The sequence below is a fragment of the Pinus tabuliformis genome, chromosome J, assembly GCF_031772625.1.
Source record: "Pinus tabuliformis cultivar Carrire ecotype Pingquan chromosome J, CPIR1, whole genome shotgun sequence".
In the NCBI taxonomy this organism is placed as follows: domain Eukaryota; kingdom Viridiplantae; phylum Streptophyta; class Pinopsida; order Pinales; family Pinaceae; genus Pinus; species Pinus tabuliformis.
This window is the reverse complement of record NC_142295.1, coordinates 1,603,592,076-1,603,612,414: the sequence shown is the minus strand read 5'-3', so window position 1 is coordinate 1,603,612,414 and position 20,339 is coordinate 1,603,592,076. Positions and strand designations below refer to the sequence as shown.

At 38.5% G+C, this 20,339-nt stretch overlaps 1 pseudogene; it reads right to left on the bottom strand.

Moving 5' to 3' along the window:
- Positions 1 to 19,322: 19,322 nt before the first annotated feature.
- LOC149233611 (malate dehydrogenase, glyoxysomal pseudogene) lies at positions 19,323 to 20,126 on the bottom strand (annotated as a pseudogene).
- Positions 20,127 to 20,339: the final 213 nt, after the last annotated feature.

Here is a 20,339-nt window from a genome sequence, read left to right as displayed (position 1 = left end):
GAAGTTGATTTGACTTTTGTTGGAATGGAAGCAAGAGTTGAGAATTTGGATTCTGTTGAAAAGGTTGTTGTTGTTGTGGAAATGGCAATGATAGTTGTGGGTTTTGATTTGGAAGTTGTGGAGCTTGTTGGTTTTGAAAAGATGGGGGATATTGATAAAATTGAGCAAATCTCCCATAAGGATTTTGCATACCTTGTACCCATGATTGAAAAGGATTTTGAGGTTGGGACCAAGGTTGTTGCCAAGGATTCCAATTTGGTGGGGGTTGAAAATTCATAGAGTTGTTAAACCCTTGATTTTGTTGCCCCTGCTAAGGTCTCCTTGCAACAAAACAGAGAGATTCGATTGTATTTGGATCTTCTTGAAAGACAGCTTTGAGCCCAGGAATTGAAGGACAATCCTTGGTCTCATGATTCTCTGAACAAATTACACATGTTTCTACAACTTTTGCATCCAAAGGACATTCCCTTAGAGCATGTTTCTTCCTACACTTTGGGCAAAAGTTGGCCAAAGCCTCAGCTTCTGCTTTCTGCTTATTATGAATCTTAAGGGTGTCTAGTTGCTCACTAAGACTCCCTAAGATGTCAGTTTTGAATTCATCAAGCATGTTGCCAATCTCAGCCCTACTTACTGATCCAGTTGCAGATTTGTTTGCTCTGATGAGAGAAGGATCTCTAGGCCCTTTTTGAGTTTTAGATTTCCCCCTTGAGAGATGGACACATAGCTCTACTATATCATGAAGTGGAAGTTGAGATATGTCTCCTTTTCCCATCATGTTCAAAATATCTATCCATTCATCTCTAATGGCTTTTAATAGAAGGGTTTTCAAGATCTCCTCATCTAAGTTACTCATTTTTGCTCTTTTCAGGTTGTATTGGAATCTTTCAAGTAAATCCTCCAAGTTTTCATCTTCTCTTTGCACCATTTTGAATACCTCATCCTTGTGATTGGTGGGCATACAATAGTCCAGGTACCTATCCAAAAATGTTTGTTTCATATCATTCCAAGTCCTAATGGATTGAGTGAGTAATCCCATGAACCATTTCAAGGCTGCTCCTTTCAAGGTTGAAGGAAACAGTTTGAGTTTTTGAGAGTCTTCCAGATAATCATAAGTTCGACACACGACCTCAAACTCAAATAGAAATGTTTCGGGGTCCTCATTCCTTAACCCATGGAAGTTTGGGAGGAAAGATGGTGAGATTTTTTTCATTGTGGCTCGGGAGTCCTCATCGACTATAGGAAATCCAAATGAGTTATCTCCATCCCTATTTCCCCCAATGTTACCTCTACCTCCTCCATTATTTCCTCCTCCTCCTCTACCTCTACCAAATCCAGTTACTCCTTCCTCTGTCATGGTAGTTTCCCTGGAGACTTCAGAGTCTTCTGGTTCCTCTACTAAGGGTGAACGAGAAGGAATTTCTCCCTCTTCTTCTTCAGATGATTGTACTTCTTCAATTACAATTTGTCTCTCTGTAGAAGGAAGGAAAGGATCTCTTTCTAATTCAGATTCGATGGAAGGTATGGGAGAGTCGACTACTGCCTCTTGTATTCCAGGAATCCTAGGGCTAGGAGTGTAAGTTGGAGATGATGGAGGTGTCTCTTGTCTATTCCTTGAAGTAGATGGAGTTGTAAAAATCGAACTCTTGGCTCTAGCTAAAAACCTTCCCCTAGAATCTCTTGCTCTATGCATGTCATTTTTTTATTTTCTTCAAGTAGGGCTAATAATTCTCTTTCTGATCTTCCAGGTCACTCTAGGTGCAAGAAGAGAGCATACTCAAGAAACTATTAAACCAATAACTTTCTCTTTTCTGATCCTCCAGATCACACTAAGTGCAAGAGGAGAGCATACTTTGAGAGGTTATCAATTTTCCTTCCTTGAAATTTTCTTGTTTTTTTTTTAGAAATTGGCTACCTAATTTCACTTCCCCGGCAACGGCGCCAAAATGTTTGGTCAATTTAGTGTGATCTAAATTTCTATTTATAATGTCAATCCGGGGTTCGTAAACTGATGAAGTAAGTGTACTATATGTACTAGATAACCATTTCCTTAATCTTTTGTCGTTTTTGAGTTTTTTAGTTTATTTTTGGATTTATCTTTCCCTAATGTGTGATGGTGAGAGTGAAAGTGAAGTATGAAGTATGGATAGTGATGGTGGTTTCTACGGTGATTTTCTCAAACTTGAAAGTGCTCAAGAAGAAAGCTAAACTGAAATCAATTCTTAAGAGAAAGTAAATGCATCAAAAAGTGAACTAATGACAATGGCCCAGTATTCTTGTTGCTGAATGAAAAGAAAGTAAAAACTGAACTTAAAGCAACTCAAACCAAAAGAAAAGCAACTAATTCACACTACTTAAACTCTTCAGATCCTTTACCCTTCAGCTCAATCTACATTGTGGGAAGTAATCATGAATAAGTCAAGCAATATGCTATCTAAATGGCAAGAAATTAAATTGCATAAAAGAAACTAGTCACACTACTTTAACTCTTCTGGTCCTTTACCCTTCAGCTCAATCTACCTTGTGGGAAGCAACCATGAATAAGTTTAAGCAATATGATAACTAAATTGCAAGAAATTAAATTGCAGAAAGGAAACTAATCACACTACTTCAACTCTTCTGATCCTTTACCCTTCAGCTCAATCTACCTTGTGGGAAGCAATCATGAATAAGTTTAAGCAATATGATAACTAAATCACACTACAGTTAGTGATATTCTGATTTCTTGCTAATAGAGTCACTTCACTATAGAAAGAAACCATAAATTAATGAGCAGTATGATATCTATATAACAAAAAAATAAGTAAGCAAATCACAACTTGGAAAAGACAGTGCTGAAATTAAACTTCAGAAAATGAAAGTTAGCAGGAAGGACAAGATGATCTCATATGCCAATAGTTATCAAAAAGATGAAAATTTGCCCGGGCCGCCTAAGAAAACCTGCAGAAAAGCACTGATCAGTTGACAGTTATAAGAAAACAGAGGTGAAAATCTAAACAACAGTGAGTTAAGAAACATCAAACAATGTGTTATGTACAAGCTAATGATACAAGAACATAATAAAACCAAATGAAAACTTTACAAGGCTTCAGCGCGCAGGGGCCCTCTGCCACTTCAGCTGGTCAACAAGTAATCACACGAATAAACTCAGAAAAGTCTCCTCATATATTAAAACAGCAATATGTATAAACAGTGGGGTGACAACACAACAGTTCAGAATTTACATATCAAGAAAAAAACTCATCTACAGCGTTCATCGACGCGTTATTTATAATGAAAAAATGCTGAGACTAGCTAACTAACTCCTACGCTATTGACTGTATTGCCAAAGACATGTAGATCCCTTCAGCTGAGATCTAGCGTAACTGTCATCATGTTTATTAAATCTCTGGAGTGGTTGCTGTTAGATTCCGGTTACAGAAGTGATCTCCAGGTGTGCTGGTGTTTTCGTGAGCTGAGGACTATGCCACGTAACGTTCACGTGCTCAAAACAAAGACGTGCCACCGCTGAACTCTTTGGTTGGCTCTACCTTTGACCTTCGTTGACCGTGACCTTCCATGGATGATTTGGCTGCTTCGAAGGGACACGTTCCATGTATCCTTCACCTAGAGCTTGCCCATGTGGCTCGTTTCTTCATAGGACACCTGTAGCACAGCTTTTAAAAAAATAGCTGCGGAATCCTGTGCTGACTGCGGAAACCTGTGCTGGCTGCGGAAATTGACAAGTTTCCGCAGCTGCATGAACAAAAAAACTAAACCAAACAACAGTCATAAGTATAGTCAGAAAACCATGTAAAGAACTCTTTTTAAACTACAATGCAATGATTTAGCAGCTGGGTGGATGCAATAAGTGGAAAAGGAAGGCTGAGAGGGTGTATAGGAAGGTGCAGGTTTGAGGCTCAACAAATATCACCCTTCCAGCCATATTTAACCACATCATTCCCTAGTTCTTTATCCTGTCTTGCATTTTCTCAATTTGTTTTGTCCATATTTCTGCCTTCATTATCTCTTTTGATATTGGTAATCCCAGATAGAGGAAATGACTCCAATTTTCCTGTGCTGGGATTTCCATGATTTGGGAAATTCTTTGCATAGTTCATGCTAGAATGTTCCATCCGTAGATCCTGCATTTTGTATTATTCAGAAGTCCTCCTGACACCTGTAGAAATGCATCCATTATTTTTTTGAACCGTCTTGCTATTATTGTTGATGCTCCTCCCATCAGCAATGTATCATGTGCAAACAAGAAGTGATTTATAGTCCTTACTCCTTTTGTTATCCTCAATCCTGTAATTGTTCTTTCTTTCCTCTGGATTTCCAATGCTCTACTTAGAGTTTCTGCCATTATTATATATAAAAATGGTGATAGAGGGCAGCCTTGCCTGATACCTCTTGTGCTTTGGAAAAATTCACTGGGTCTTCCATTGATGAGAGGAGCTATCCAAGGAGTGGATATGCATTCTTTTATCACTTCTATTATTTCTTTTGAGAAGCCTAGTTTCTGGAGTACAACCAGTAAATACGTGTGGCTAACTCTATCGAAAGCATTTGCCATATCTAGTTTGATTATCATACCTTTTTCTTGCTTCAAGATACTGGAGTGGACAACCTCCTATACTATGATGACATTGTCAATGATTTGTCTGTTTGGGACAAACCATCCTTGATTTTCTGAGATGATTAAGTGCAACACTTTCTTTATTCTGTTTGCCACTATTTTTTTTATTATCTTCTAGGAGGAAGTGCACAATGAAATGGGCCTAAACCTGTTAAAGGTGGATGGATTTGCCTCCTTTGGAACCAAAACCAGATAGGACGACCTTGTGTGGCCTCCCATTTTCTTTTCTTTTTTTAAACATTTTTTGCCATTCTTAAGAAATCCTTTCTTATTGTATTCCAATTATTTCTGCAGAAGGCTATTGTGAATCCATCAGGCCCGGGCGATTTGTTCAGGTGCAGGCTCCAAATGGCCTCCACAATTTCTTCTTCTGTGAGGTCCTTACACGTATCTTTGTTTTGTTCTTTTTTTATTTTCTTCTTTGTATGCTGCAGAATTTCTTCATATTCAGTCGTTTCCTCCGTTGCTGACAGCAAATTTTTTAAGTGATTGTGGGCTGCTTTTTTTTATTTCTCCCACTCCTTTAATTTCCTGATTTTCCACTTGTATTTTGTCTATTTGATTTCTAGCTCTTCTGACTTTCATGTTGTTATGAAAAAAGGTTGTATTCTTATCCCCTGCCTTAAGCCAGAGGTTTCTAGATTTCATTCTTGCCTCTTCCTCCTCTTTCCTGTTTTCTCTGTATATCTCCCAGAAAATTTCTTTCTCTTTAAGGTAGTCTTGCTTGTTTTCTTCTTTACTTTATTTTTCCTCCTGCAAGCTATCCATTTTCTGTTGTGACTCTCTTTTTTTTTTTTCATTTGCCCTTGCCCACTCCTTTAGCTTGATTCTTACATTTTTTAGTTTTGTCTCCCATATGTATTTTTGTGAGCCTAATATTCTTATTGCCCATGTTGCTTTCACTACCTCACTGATTTCTGTGCTGCTATCCCAGATTGAGTTGTACCTGAACGGGAGTGGGCCTTGATTTTCCATTCTACCCATTGCTATTACAACGGGTTTGTGATCAGAGGTTGTGGTGTGGATGATTTTGGATTTGATAGAGTTGTACAATGCTGTTATGCTGTCCTGGATCAGTATTCTGTCCAGTCTTTCTTTTATGTTACTTTTACCCACTCTCTTGTTATTCCATGTATATTTTCCATTGTTTGGAGAAATATCCAGAAGGCTATAATGATCCATTACTCCTTTTAAAGAGTGTCTGGATGGGTCCGCATGAAAGATTCCTCCAAACTTTTCCTCTGTGCTTCTGACCAGATTTAAGTCTCCTCCTAAAATTATTTTTCCATCTTGAGTTTCTTGTAGTACTTCCTTTATTGTTGCCCAGCATTGTTCTTTCTCCTTATAGTGGTTGGGGGCGTATATGTTTATCGCCTTGTATTCCTCTTTTGTGTTGACCCTCCTCAGATCCGTTAGAATCCAGTGTTGCCCTGCTTTCTTCCCCATTAATTCCCATCTTTCTTTTTTCCAAAATGTGCATATGCCTCCTGATGCTCCAGTTGCAATTCCCTTCATATTGCCTGAACTCTTTTTTTTTTTTTTTAGATTTTCTGATTCTTGATTATTTACTTTTGTCTCCTGGATCATAAGTATATCTGGGTTCTCATTTGTCAAAATGTCTCTTGTTGCATTTTCCTTAATAAGTGAGCCCATTCCTCTGCAGTTCCATGAGACTATTATCATTATTTACTTATTGGGTGATGCAGGGCTCCTTTCCCCTTGTGCTAGCTTTTCTCCATATTTCCTGTACTTTTCCCTAGATAAGTTTCCATGGGCTGTTGTGTTCCTAGGGCCATTTCTTTTGCTGCTGCTTTATCCCTTACTTCTTTATTTGTCTTTCTTCCTACTTTTTTTTGGTTTTCTGCATTTGGGTATGCTTCTTTCGATTTCTTTCTGGTTAATATCCTGTCTACTTGGGGGGCGGGGGGGGGAGAGGTGGAATGAGTCTTTGGGGGAAAGGGGGGACCACTGAGAAGGAGAGCATGGGGTTCTAGATCTAGATCTAAATTTGGTGGCTCCAGGGGATGGGGGTTTGATGAGAGCAGAGGATCAAAGGGGTTTTGGCTTTCTAAAGTTACTTTTGGCGAGAGGGTGAGGGCTTCAGCAGAATGTGAGGGCTTAGAGGCGGGCTGTGTTGGTTGTTTATTGGCTATCTTCTTTCGTTTGACCTATTCCCATTTATTTTCCGAATCCTCAATCTTTTCATTTTCATTTTCTCTATTTTTTGTACATCTATTTGCGAAATGACCATACTCATGACATACCTTTCATTTGAAATGGATTTGCTCGTAGTCCAGCTGTTGTATATGCATCCACTAATCCATTTTTATTTTGATTGCTTCAGGGAGGCCTTTGCATAGATCTACCTCCACGCAGATTCGGGCGCATGCATGCATGTCCTCTTTAGGCTCACATTTGTCTGTGTATTTCCCAACTGCGTTTCCTATTGCTTTAACTGAATCGTCTCCCCAGCAGTGGAGAGGTAGATGTGGCAGTCTTACCCATACTGGAACAACATTTGGGACGTCCATTTCTGGGTCAAAGTTCGGAGTCCATCTGTTCAAATACAGTCCCCTTGTATCCATGAAATAAGGGTCGTTCCTGAATATCAGATCGCGATCCTCTTTGGTTTTGAAATGAAAAGTGTAATAGTGTAATACCCTCTGCCACAAAATCTGATTGAGATCTTCTTGGATATTGCTACGGACCAGTTTCTTTCTACCCACTTTTGCACAGTTTTGGGTGATGGCCACAACCCAGTAAACTACCCTACTAACCCTCGTTCTGCAAGAGAGAGTGATGCTTTTCTTGGAAGTGTTGGGGGGAGGGATATTTCTGGGATTTCTTCCATTCTTTTAACGAACTTTGACACTGAAGGTCTATTCTTTGTTGGACCCATTTCAAAGATGAGGGATGCAAAGGCTTTTTCTGTTACTTCTGCATCTTGTTGGTGTTATGTGGGATGTAGATCTTTCTCTCCTGGTGGATCCATATTGTTCAAACCCCAGCAGCTGGAGGCCGCTGAGGGCCACTACAATCTGAGGAAGTATCTGCCTATCAAGAACTGCAGCTGCGATCTCTCCTTCTTCTTTCTGCCGCTCTGACCTCAGCAGCAAGGGCCACTGAGGCGCAGTGAATGCTGCTTCACTCTGGTTGCTGTAGCAGCAGCTAGGGCTGCATGCTCTCCTTAGCTGCTCTCCTTGCCATCTCTCTTACTTCTATCAGATTTTAAGAAAAGAAATTAATTCAGATTTTTAATATTTTATTTTTATGATTAAAATGAAGATAAAGAAGCATTTTTATATTACTATACTTTTGTTGATAGACAAAGTCAAGAAGATTGGTAGTGTGGCAAATGTTTTGGAAATGAGAACGGATGTGAGTAAGAGTCGGGCAATCCAAGAGAAAGTGTTTTTCATCTTTAATCCTCTTAGTATCACACAGTTGACAAATTCTTTCATCCCAAGGTGTTTTCAAAATAGGTTGATGCCCATTTTCACTTCAAAGCTCATGGGAATTAGTTCTTATCTTTGCAATGTTTGTTTTCTTCTTAGCACTAGTCAAGATAGAGAGATAATTCTGACTAGCGAGAGTGGGTTTCATCTTGGTAGCATTCAATATCCTTGGCTTTCCCATTAGTGAGTTTCTTAGTCCCAAACTCCATGTATTCCAAGTAGAAAATATCCTCCTCTATATGAGTGTTTAAGATTCTCCCCATAGTGTTTAAGGAGTCATAAATATTTTTAAGATAAATGTCCTAGTTCTTCAAGGGGATCAAATTCTTTTCTTTTGTTTTACAAACAAGTATGATCCTCCAAAAAAATCTAGGCTCGACTTTAGAAAGGTGGAGAAGATGCTCTTGCCTCTGAATAATATAGGACATTTTCTTCTTTTTTATAAGAGCTTTGTACATACTTATTTTTTCAAGTGTTGTAGTTTTGTTAGGAGCATCTTTGATCTCTTTTTTGGCAATTTTACAATCATTGTCATACTAAGGGTTGGAAGTTCTATTATTCGTTTTATATGACACCTTGGTGGAAAATTTGTTAATGGTAGTGGAAAGGGTTGTAGTAAAATTGTGGTAGATGAGATCAATGTTATCATTATATGTTAAGAAACTCACATCCCTCTTCAAATATTGTAAGAAGAGATCCATTTTACTTTGGTCAAAATGCATGTGCCTTTGACTTTCACCAATCTTTTGCATGTGGTTGGTGTGCATTTCAAAGGTTAGGGATAAGGGTCTGTGGTCAAAATTGGGTTCACCGTCATTTAAGATATCAAACTTTACCATACAGTTGAGAACATGGGTGTTGGATATCGCATAATCCACAACACTACTTCCCAACACATGAATTCTAGTCATCTGGCTAGAGGTATGCCACTTATTAACTCCATTACAAATAATTAGGTCTTGGGAACTACATAGCTTGATAAGCCGGTACCAAATAGATTCTTGGTTGTGTCTTCGGAATTTATTTTGAATCTATTAGCTAATTCACAATCCTCATCTAGACATAGGGGGATAGGGTTAGAGTTATTGCTTAGAAGAGTAGCTTGGTTAGTAGTGGTTCTAGCATTGAAGTCCCCAAGCAAAAGGATATCACCTTCACTCCTTAGATTGTGGATATCCTGTTATAAGGTGTTGAAGGGGCAATTCTTATCTAGGTTGTTTTTCTTATAGGAGGTAGATTTGATAGGAGAGAAATAACAGATTGAGAGAAAGATCTTATTTTTGTTAGAATCAGAAATTTCGATCCACATGTATTGATTGAGGGAGTCTATCTTATGAAGTTGAATGTGAGAAGAAACATTATCTTTTATATAACAAGCTATACCACCAAAACCTCTACGAGAGGATTTCCTATTCCAAGTTGACCAGAGAATGAATCCATCCATGTGGGGGACCCTAGATTCATCATGCTCCCAAGTTTCAACTAAGAAAATAAGATCAATATCACTCAGGATCCAACTTAACATAGGTCCTTTACACCATGGAAAACCACAACAATTCCAAAAGAGGATCTAGAGTGTTCCTAATTCCTATTTATTACTTTTATTTTGGACTCTCTTTCTAATAAGAGCTTTTCTATTTCTAATTATTGCCCATTTCCCTTCCTTTCTTGCCTCCTTTACCTTTTGGACCTCTTTCCTTAGTTCAACTTGGTCTTTTGGGTAAGATCTTCATTTATAAATATTCTTGATTCTTTTAGGCTTGGGTATTTACTAAGTATATCTAGTTTATGGTCATTACAACTCACCTTAACACATATTAGTTTATGTTTATGTTCAAGTATTTTTCTCACCCTTTTTGGTTCTGTTAGATAAGTTGTTTGAATTTGTGACTTAGTTTTTAGTTGTTCTTTTACTATCTCTAATTTTTCCTCATCACTTTTCTCTTGTATGCCAACAATTATAAGATTTAGGGCTTTTTTTGTTCATTTCCTCTTTTATGGGTTTGATATCAAATTTATTCTTTGTGTCACTTAGGGCAGAATTATTATTTGGTGTTTTCTTTTAATTTTCTAATCTCATCTCTCACAATGCAATTTTCTTCCACCATTGATTTTTTTGTGTTCAATTTATTGCATCCTATCTTTCATTCCTTGGAGTTTAGTCTCAAGTGCTATCATTTTATTTTCTAAATATTTGTAGTTGTTGTCAAACATTGTAGATAATTCGAGCTTATGCTCCGTAAGTATTGTGTATAATTCTTGTTTAAGTTTCCCTTCTCTCTCCTCTTCGCTTTTCTACATATTCAATGTAATTGTGCATAATTCTTGTTTAAGCTTCCCTTCTCTCTCTTATCTTCGTTTTTAAATAGATTCAATGTTATCGTAAAGATTCTCTAGGGTAATTTTGCTTCACCTCCCTTTGCTAGGAGGAGGTTTAGAAATATGATGAGAATTACTCATAGTTTTAATCGATAAAACTTAACAAGAAAAAGAAAAGGTAGGGGGAAAGGAACATATGCACCTAGGATATTTGAACCATAGAGGTATATTCAGTCGTGATATTCACTGGACACCAGAATATATGTTATAAGTGTTGCAACGTATGTAATATTTATCTACCCACAAAGGTATGATATGCCACAGAGTATGGTTGAGACAATCATAAAGTATAGGTGATACCACTGCATAAGTGCTTATATGCGAGAATATAAAACTAACTTTGTATGGTTGAGACCATCGCACACCACCACAAGTGTTTATATAAATAAATACTTGAGGAATCATTCTTTAGTTTGTTGGATTAGGGAAGGAGCTCTCGAGCAGAAACTGGCATTCATGACTTGGAGAAGTCTCATGAAAAATAAACACTGGCTATTGGATAACATCAGATGGAAAATTAGCTTCGATTCGATGGCAGAAGTTGTATTGGCAGTAATCAAAGGAATGCATGGTCCCCACACCCTATCTCTTCCTCTTCTACTATTACTTCATAGCAATGGTTTATATAAGTTAAAGATATTTTTCTTGTCAGAGGATCAAGATTTCATCACTCGTCTTGGATGTTGGGAAAAGATGTGGGCCTCACTGATGCTTTTGTTGAATAATGGTGTAACACCCTCAAGGGTAAATGTGAATATGAACCAACATAATAGGAACAGAAATACAATAAACATATTAGCCATGAAAATCCATATATACCTCGGTACATTTGCACATGAAAATCAAGGGAATGAATTTTTCATTAATAAATGCAATGAACCAACCAGTGATGGGACTACCACATTCCACCCGACCATAGATTGGTTGATCCAAGTCTCTCTTCAACCAATCACCCGTGCCATACTCCAAGCATGAATTTGGGACTCATAGAACACATTAAAAACACCAATCAATGTGGATGCTGTTGGAAATAATACTGGGAGGGGGGGTGAATCAGTATTATCAGATCAAGAAATTTTCTTTTTCAAAATCAGATTTATATACGCTACTTCAGAGAAGGGAACTAGTGTGTACACGCAACTGTCTTTAAGGAAACCAATGTTTATGCAGTAAACTTATGATTCAGTTAATTCATCATATGTTGATCTTTAATCAGTGCATCAGTACTTCATCAATCATTAAACAGTAACCATGTGCAGTATAAACATAATAAACCATTACACATAAGCAACACACATCAACACCAAGATTTAAGGTGGAAACCCAATGTGGGTGAAAACCACCTGTTGTTGCCGTCTCTTTCTTCTTTAATAAGAAAATCTGTTTACAATATTGTACTATTGCAGACTCATACCAGTACGCAGGCTTCTACCTGTAGAAGGTTACAACCTTCTCTCATTCTCCAACTTCTACTGGAAGGGAGCTACAACCCCCTAGCTCTTGTACTAGCCAATATGTTTACTAGTACGTAGGTTCTAGCCTACAGAAAACTCCACTCTTCCACCAGGGACCATGTTTCATGAATTTTTAGACTGGATGCTCCTGGTACATATAAAGACATCTGAGGACCTTGACTCATCAATAACCCATTAGAAATTTAGAAACTCAAACTTCATCAACCAACATGAAGTTAATCTAAAACAATCAGATCACTGTCATCAGAACATTGTGCTAAACCCAAAAACCTGTATCAACATTCAGAACCAACTGAAACCTAGAAAATTCATGTGTCAGACTGTATACGCTACTTTAATGAAGAAAACCTACGTGTATACGCTACTTCCTTCAGCCCAACCTGCGTATACCTCTAAATATTCTGAATCATAAAATCTCTGAATCACAAACTGTACCAACCAGCAATGTACTGAACATCTACTGTCAACTTACAGAACTTTACATAGGCAGGAAACAAAAAACACTTCTTCTCACTTATACAATCAATCAAATATCAACCTCCTTATGCATTCAGATCTAAGAAGACTTCATTGACAGACAACAGTAAAATAGCAGCAGCAATAAATCAGCAATATTGATCTGATAGATCAGTCATCTCTGAACATCAAGCCTTTCTTTTGTATACGCTACTTGAAAGAACAAAACCTGCATGTATACGCTCTTTTGCCGAGACGAGCCTGCATACAGATCTACAATATTGACTCAGAACATTGCTGCAATTCCAAACTTTAGACAAACCCAGATCATGATAGATAACGAATAAAATAGACGCAAAACATCAAATCTAGCCTCAACCAATATCAGATCATTCAAGAATAAGTCATTTAAGGTCTCATGATCCTGATACAATATTGAACTCAAGGTGCACATAAATATTTCAGATCTAGTCCCAAACATAACCCTGCAACATAAAATATACTTCAGATAGAAGTATTCCTTAGAATCTTATTCACTTGCACATCTGGCCTTATGATCCTCTCTTCTTTATATAGTTTTTGGCCTTTCTCAATACCATGGATCAAATCCACTTAGGACCAATACCTTGGATCAAATGCCACGGACCGAATACCTCGGACTAAATACCTAGGGTCAATATCATAGTCCAAAGATACCTTGGACCAAAACCATGGTTTTCAACATGTACGTGCTTTGCCTTCTGTGGGAGTGCATGTGTACGTTATACGTTATTTCTGTTCTGAGTACCTGCGTGTATACGCTACTTGGATTAAGTGAACCTGTGTGTATCATCTTCTTCCTTCAACTTCTTTATTCTGATCAATAGAACTTAGTTCCATCTTCCTGATCCTATGTACCACTACCCTATTGCCTCTGAATATTCCTGTTAGCCACTTATCAAAACTGAGTTGACCTGTAGTGTTGCCATTAAGGACAATACTTGTATCATAATGCCAACAATCTCCCCCTTTGGACTTGATGGCAACCATGATGGTGTTGACTGTTGCAAGCTGTAAAGACTGTTAGAGATACCATACAAAACCAAAATACCAAAATATTCTCCCCCTTTGACATCAAGGGCAAAGGGCAGACCACTCTACTCTCCTCCTTTGCATGATGCTATCCATGCTCCCCCTGAGTACATGCCGAGTCTGCAGAGAGATGATTCAATATAATAACATGACACTATAACTCAACAAAGTGAGTATGAACTCCCTATGACCATGAACTCATACATACATCAATCACCCAACCAAGTGGGGATACACCATATTTGACTCATTTGCCCAACCAAGTGGGGATATACCAAAGTTTATACATGATAGAAATACAGCAATTATTACATCATCCATCCCAAGGATATTGGGGAAATAAATTACATCATATGACCAATAAAACTCATTGAAATATAGACCATGACATAAGAAGTTATATCACACTAATGACTGATGCAACTAAGAAATAGATGAGATTAGCAACCATAATGCCAACAATGTGGAATGTGAATGCTCCCCCTGAACCTGCACTACCACTATTTTTTTGTTAGAAAAACATATACACACTTTCAGCCAAGGCAACCCGCGTGTACCCACGCATATACTATATGAAACTAGCGTGTCGTAAACTTCCTCTGAAAAACTGGATTTAACAGCAGGATGATGCAACAACAACTCCCAACTTTTTTCTGAGATATTCAAATGTTTCTCTGGGCAGTGGTTTAGTGAATATATCAGTGACCTGTTATTTGGAGGGGACATACTCCAATTTGACCTTTTGTTCAAGCACTTGTTCTCGTAGAAAATGGTAATTGATGGGTATGTGCTTGGTCTTGGAGTGCATGACTCGATTCTTTGAAATACTGATGGCACTTGTATTATCACATAGAATGGAGATGGGTGGAGTCCATGTGATCTGAATGTCTTGCAAAGTTTGCATCATCCAAAGTAGTTGTGTGCAGCAAGATACAATAGCCACATATTATGCTTCAGTTGTAGATAAAGCAATTGAACTTTGTTTCTTGTTGAACCAAGACACTAACCTGGAACCCATATAAAATGCACCACCACTAGTGCTTTTTCTATCATCAACACTTCCTGCCCAATCTGCATCTGTATATGCATGAAGAGTAAGATCTGCATCTCTAGGATACCATAGTCCAAAGTCCAGAGTTCCTTGAAGATATTTGAAAATTATTTTGACTGCCTAAAGGTGTGATTCCTTTGGATTTGCTTGGAATCTTCCAACTATTCCTACTGCATGCATGATGTCAGGTCGGGTACCTGTTAGATAAAGCAGACTGCCAATCGTGGATTTGTAAGTTGGTTGATGTACTACTGTTGATTCATCATTTGAGCTGAAATTGCATCTTGTTACCATTGGAGTACATACAGGTTTAGAATCTTCCATTCTGTACTTTTTCAAGACCTGCTTAAGATATTTGGTTTGTGAAAGAAAAATACCATCTTTAGTTTGCTGAACTTGTAGACCAAGAAAATAGGTAAGTTCACCAAGCAAGGACATTTCAAATTCTTGCTGCATTACTGAAGCAAAATTCTGACTCATGGATTCTTCATTGCTACCAAAAATGATATCATCAACATAAAGAATAATAATTAGCAATTTATCATTTTCAATCTTTGTAAATAAATTGTTATCTGCAAAACCCTTTGTAAAACCTTGTTGGTGTAGATATTTGTCAAGGCGGTAATACCAAGCCCTTGGAGCCTGTTTCAGACAATAAAGAGCCTTTTTGAGTCTGCATACAAGTTTTGCATCATTTCCAAGAATGAATCCTTCTAGTTGTTCAATATAAACTTCTTCTTCTAAATCTCCATTAAGGAAGGTTGATTTTACATCCATTTGGTATACTTTGAATTTCCAAAAACTGGAAAGAGCAAGAAACATTCTTATGGCTTCAAGTCTAGAAACAGGTGCAAAATTTTCTTCAAAATATATACCTTCTTATTGCACATACCCTTTACAAACAAGTCTGGTCGTGTTTCTAATGACTTCTCCATTTTCATTCAACTTGTTCTTGAATATCCATTTAGTTCTATAATATTTTTATCATGAGGTCTAGGAACTAATTCCCAAGTGTAATTCTTTTCAATTTGCTCAAGTTCTTCAGCCATGGCCTTGACCTAACATTCATCTTTACATGCCTCATTTACATTTTGAGGTTCGGTGGAGGATAGTAATGCTAGATAGCTTGAGGTCCCTGTAATAGTTCTTCTTGTCTCTGCACCAGCCTCCCTTTCTCCTAAAATTTGATTTTCTGGATGATTTTTCTGAACATACCTAGAAGGAGTCTTTTCTTCTACCATTATATCTTCTTCTGGTGCTTCATTGGTTTCTTCTTCAATATAATTTTGATTTGATGTGGGAAAGTAATCCCCAGCTTCCTCATTGTCATAACCTTCTGTTGATTTTATCTGTTTTAGATTTCTGCACGCTTCATCAACTACAACATCAATGTTTTCAACAATTTTACGAAGTCTTTTATTATAACATTTATATCCTTTACTTCTGGAAGAATAACCAAGAAGAATCCCTTCATCTGCTCTGGGTTCAAACTTACCAAGTTTTTCATCAGTCCTTTTGATAAAACATTTGCTTCCAAAAACTTTAAAGTATTTTATAGTAGGAGTCTTACCATACTAAAGTTCATGTGGAGTTTGAGTGCTATTTACCTGTACATTTGCTTTGTTGAGTATAGTCACGACAACGAATGCAGCTTCACCCCAGAAGGTTGCAGGAGTTCCAGATTCATCTAGCATGGCTCGAGCTATCTGTTGAACTGTTCTGTTCATCCTTTCTAAAACACCATTTTGCTGAGGTGTTCTTGCAGTGGAGAATTCCCTTTATTCCATGTTGTTCACAAAAGTCAAAGAATTCATCCGATATAAATTCCCCACCTCGATAAGATCTGAGGCATTTGATTTTTCGGTCTGATTCATTTTCAACCAAAGCTTGGAATGCTTGAAACTTTTCAAATGCTTCATATTTATGCTTTAGAAGACCTATCCAACACATTCTGGAAAAATCATCAATGAACAAAATAAATTATTCTTCTCCACGAGGTGACTTTTTCCTTGTTGGTCCACATAAATCAGCATGGATAAGTTCAAGAGGCTTACTAGCTGACCCTTCTTTTTCCATGAAGTGAACTTTGGTTTGCTTACCGATTTGACATGGTTTGCATTTTGTATTTTCTGGGATGCTGATATCTGGAAGATCACGAACAACCTTGAGTCTGCATGCTTTTCTTATTTGATAAAAGCTTAGATGTCCCAATCTTCTATACCACAGCCAGTTTTCATCACTTTTTCTTAGATAGCACTATTGTTGTCCTCCTTTGAGTATGTATAAGTTGTTTGGAGTTCTTGTACCTTTGATCACGGTCTCTCCTATATCAAGCTCACGAACAATACATCTATTTGATCTAAACACCACTTCATTTCCTTCATCACACATTTGACTGACACTCAACAGGTTATGCTTTAAACCATCTACATACATAGCATTTCCAGATTTAACCTTTTCTTTCAAGAAAATAGAACCTTTACCTTTTATGATAGCTAGAGTGTCATTTCCAAATGAGACATTCTTTTCCTTTTCTAAGGCATTATATGAGTGAAGTTTCTCTTTGTCACCTGTCATACATTTGGAGCATCCACTGTCGATGTACCACTGATTTTCTTGTCCTTCTACATACAAGGCTATACCACATCTTTCTGTTTGAGATTTTTTCCTTCTCCATATCTTCGGATTTAATGGTGTTTTCTCCTTTTGAGGTGTTTGCCAAAATTTTCTCCTGCATTCAGATTCTTCATGACCAAAGTTGTTATAAATCGAGCATTCTATTTCATTTTCAAGAGGAGAAAAATTATTATAGGAACTTCTCTTGATCCCTGTTACATTCCTTTGATTTCATGCTTCTCTAGTCATGATGGTTTTGTAAGCAACACATTAAGCAGCTTTGTGCCTAAAATTATGACATGAAAAACATTGCCCATTAAAGAAGTTTCTGCGACTATCGAATCTATTTACTTGTTGATTGTAGTTTCTATTGATATTTGTCTTTGGAGCAAATTGAGTATGATTTTCCTGAGGTTGGTTATGGCTTCTATTGATATTCATCCTTGGAGAAAATTGAGTATGATTTACCTGGTGATCAACTTTATGCCTTTGCTGATGATTGTCATACTGTTCATTGGTCTTTGCTGCATCAAGATAGCTTTTGGTGGAGGTTTTTTTTTTCCAATGGAAAAATTGGTAACTTTTTATTTAAAAAATGAAAAGTTACACTAGTAGATGCTTGAAGAATTTCCATAAGATGCCCATTGGGCTCGAGTGCTTTTGCACCCCACGCAACGTTACAAAGCTAACGTGTAGATGAAGAAGAAGAAAGGGAAAAAAGGAGAAAAAAGGAGGAGGCAAGAAAAACTGAGTTCGGTCACACTTCAAGTTTTTCTTCCCTTTTTCTTTTCGACCTTGCGCCACTCTCCTTGGGTGGGCTCGATTGAAGCTATGACTAACTGTGTTTCTGCTTTCTGAGATCCTGCTTCCTTGTCTGAATCCGAGGTATCTGAGTGGTGATGCTGTTTGATCCCTCCCATGCTCTGATCCTCGTTTGCCTTCTCTGCCTGATTTGGATGACGCTGTAAAGCCTTGTTGTCTGATGTAGTTTCCTTCTGTGTCTCCATTTCTTGGGATACCTCAGCATTCCCTCTGGGGGTATCTTCCTCTTCTGCTTCTGATTCTTCGTCTTCTGAGTTATGGGGAGAAAATTGCCATCCTTTCCTCTGCTTCCCTTTCTGCTTTCTTTTACTGTTTGCTTTCTTGTCTTCTGGACATGTGCTTTGCAGGTGCCCTGTTTGCCTGCATAGCCTGCATCTGAAAGCTGTGTTTTCGTAGTCTAGTGCTTGCAGCCAATTTTGTTGTTTGTAGATCAGCCTTATGTTGTCTGGCAGCCCTTTACTTAGATCTACTTCCACACAAATGCGTGCAAAAGTGTAGACCCTTTCATCAATCCTCTCCAGATCTGTTTTGATGTATTTCCCTATGTTGTTCCCAATTCCTTCCAAAACTCGTTCACTCCAAAAGTGAAGGGGAAGGTTGTATAGACGGACCCAGACCGGCACTTTGGATACAGTCATTTTGTTTGGATCGAAATCTGGAAACCATGGAGTCATGAACAACCCCGACGTTCCCCAGAACCAAGGTCCAGCACTGATGATTGTGTCTCTGACTTCCCTGGATGCAAATCTAACTATGAAAAACCCCTTGGAGCATAAATGTATATCACATTCCATGGTCCAACTGGTGAAAATCCAATGAAATAGATCCGATGGTTTTGGCCAAAAACTGTTGAAGCGACAGATTAGAGCTTGTGTTTCATAAGACTTAAAGAAATCATCAAGCCCTGTAGAATCAAGGTTAAGGGCTGGAGTTTTCCCTAGCTGATCTACTATGTATGGCCTGGATATATATCCGCCTTGATCTGGAGAGGACCCTGAATCTCTGTTACCTTGTAGAATGTTCTTGTAGGAGAACCCTCCCTTGGGTTGATGCTGAGATGCTGTCTTTTTCCCCTTGTCTCCTCCTGAGAAGCTTGGTTGTCCCTGAGGCAGAGCTCCTCCTCTTAGCCTGAGGTTTAAAACAATGGTTTTTTCTGGACTAATCTCGTAGCTTCCCAAAGTTCTACTGTCCTGGAGAGACCACCTACCACTGACCAAATGTTGGATCTGAATAGGATATCCGGTCAAAGCCCAAATTTTCTGTTTCAGCTGCATGATAGTGCTTCCTGCATGTACCCATACTATACAGGATTTCCCTTCAGGGGTTTTAATAAAAATCTGAAAACGAGTTGTTGTTACCTGAAGTCTGGGTTTTGGCAGAGTTCATGATCTGCGTAAGCCGATGTCGCTGCTGATTGCCATGTGCTCTGGCTGTAGGCAGTCTTCCAGATCTAACCTCTTATTGGGTCGAACTTCCATTTGCATGTCAAGATCTGCATCCCCTCTGCTCGATTGATGCATATTTCCACCGATCTGCTGCATGGGTTCTGGTTGTCTTCTAATATTGGTCAGATCGGATGGATCCTGCCCGAATCTGCAGTATTTGTGCCAATCCATTGTGAGAGGGAGCAGATCTGCAACATGCAGATAGACATCGGCTCTTTTGAAAACCTCGGCTGCAGTTGGCACAGTGGAATTGACTGGATTGCTAATAATATTCACAATTGCATTGGGACAGCATTTGGCTACCCCTACGCACAGGGTGCGGACGATTCCCGCATTAATATTGAACAAATCGTCCCTAGTCATCCCGGGTTTCCGTGGAATTCCTGCAGGGATGATCACTAGATCCATTCCCACCAACGCTGCTTCCAGCTGCTCTTTGCCCACAAATCCACGCACAACGGCGGTGGTGTCCATATGGCTGATATCTGCAGTGACGCCGGGGGTATTGACGACATCATAGAGGTGAAGGACTGAGACCAACGGATTCATTTTCATGAGCATGGAAAGGGGTTGTCTGATGCCGCCTGAGGCTCCGAGGACAGCCACCATGAATCTAGACGCCCCGCCTTTCGATCTGTAATCGATGCGCCCGAGTACTCCTTCATTCTGCAACTGTGAATGCCCTGGATGGACGAGGTGAGCAGCAATTCGAGAGATTCGATCTTTGGTCCTGTGATCCATGGCGTGAAATTCTCCTCCAATTCAAAACACACTTCTGATAGCTTTTGGTGGAGGTTGACGGCTTCTGTGATTGAGATGCTTTTTCAGTATATCCAAGATCTATCTTTATCAGAGGAGAACACTGAACTTTGATCATTTCATTTAAAGTTTCTGATCCTTTATCAAATCTAAAATTGAGAGATTTTGTTTTCTCAAGATCTTTTCTTAGAGCCA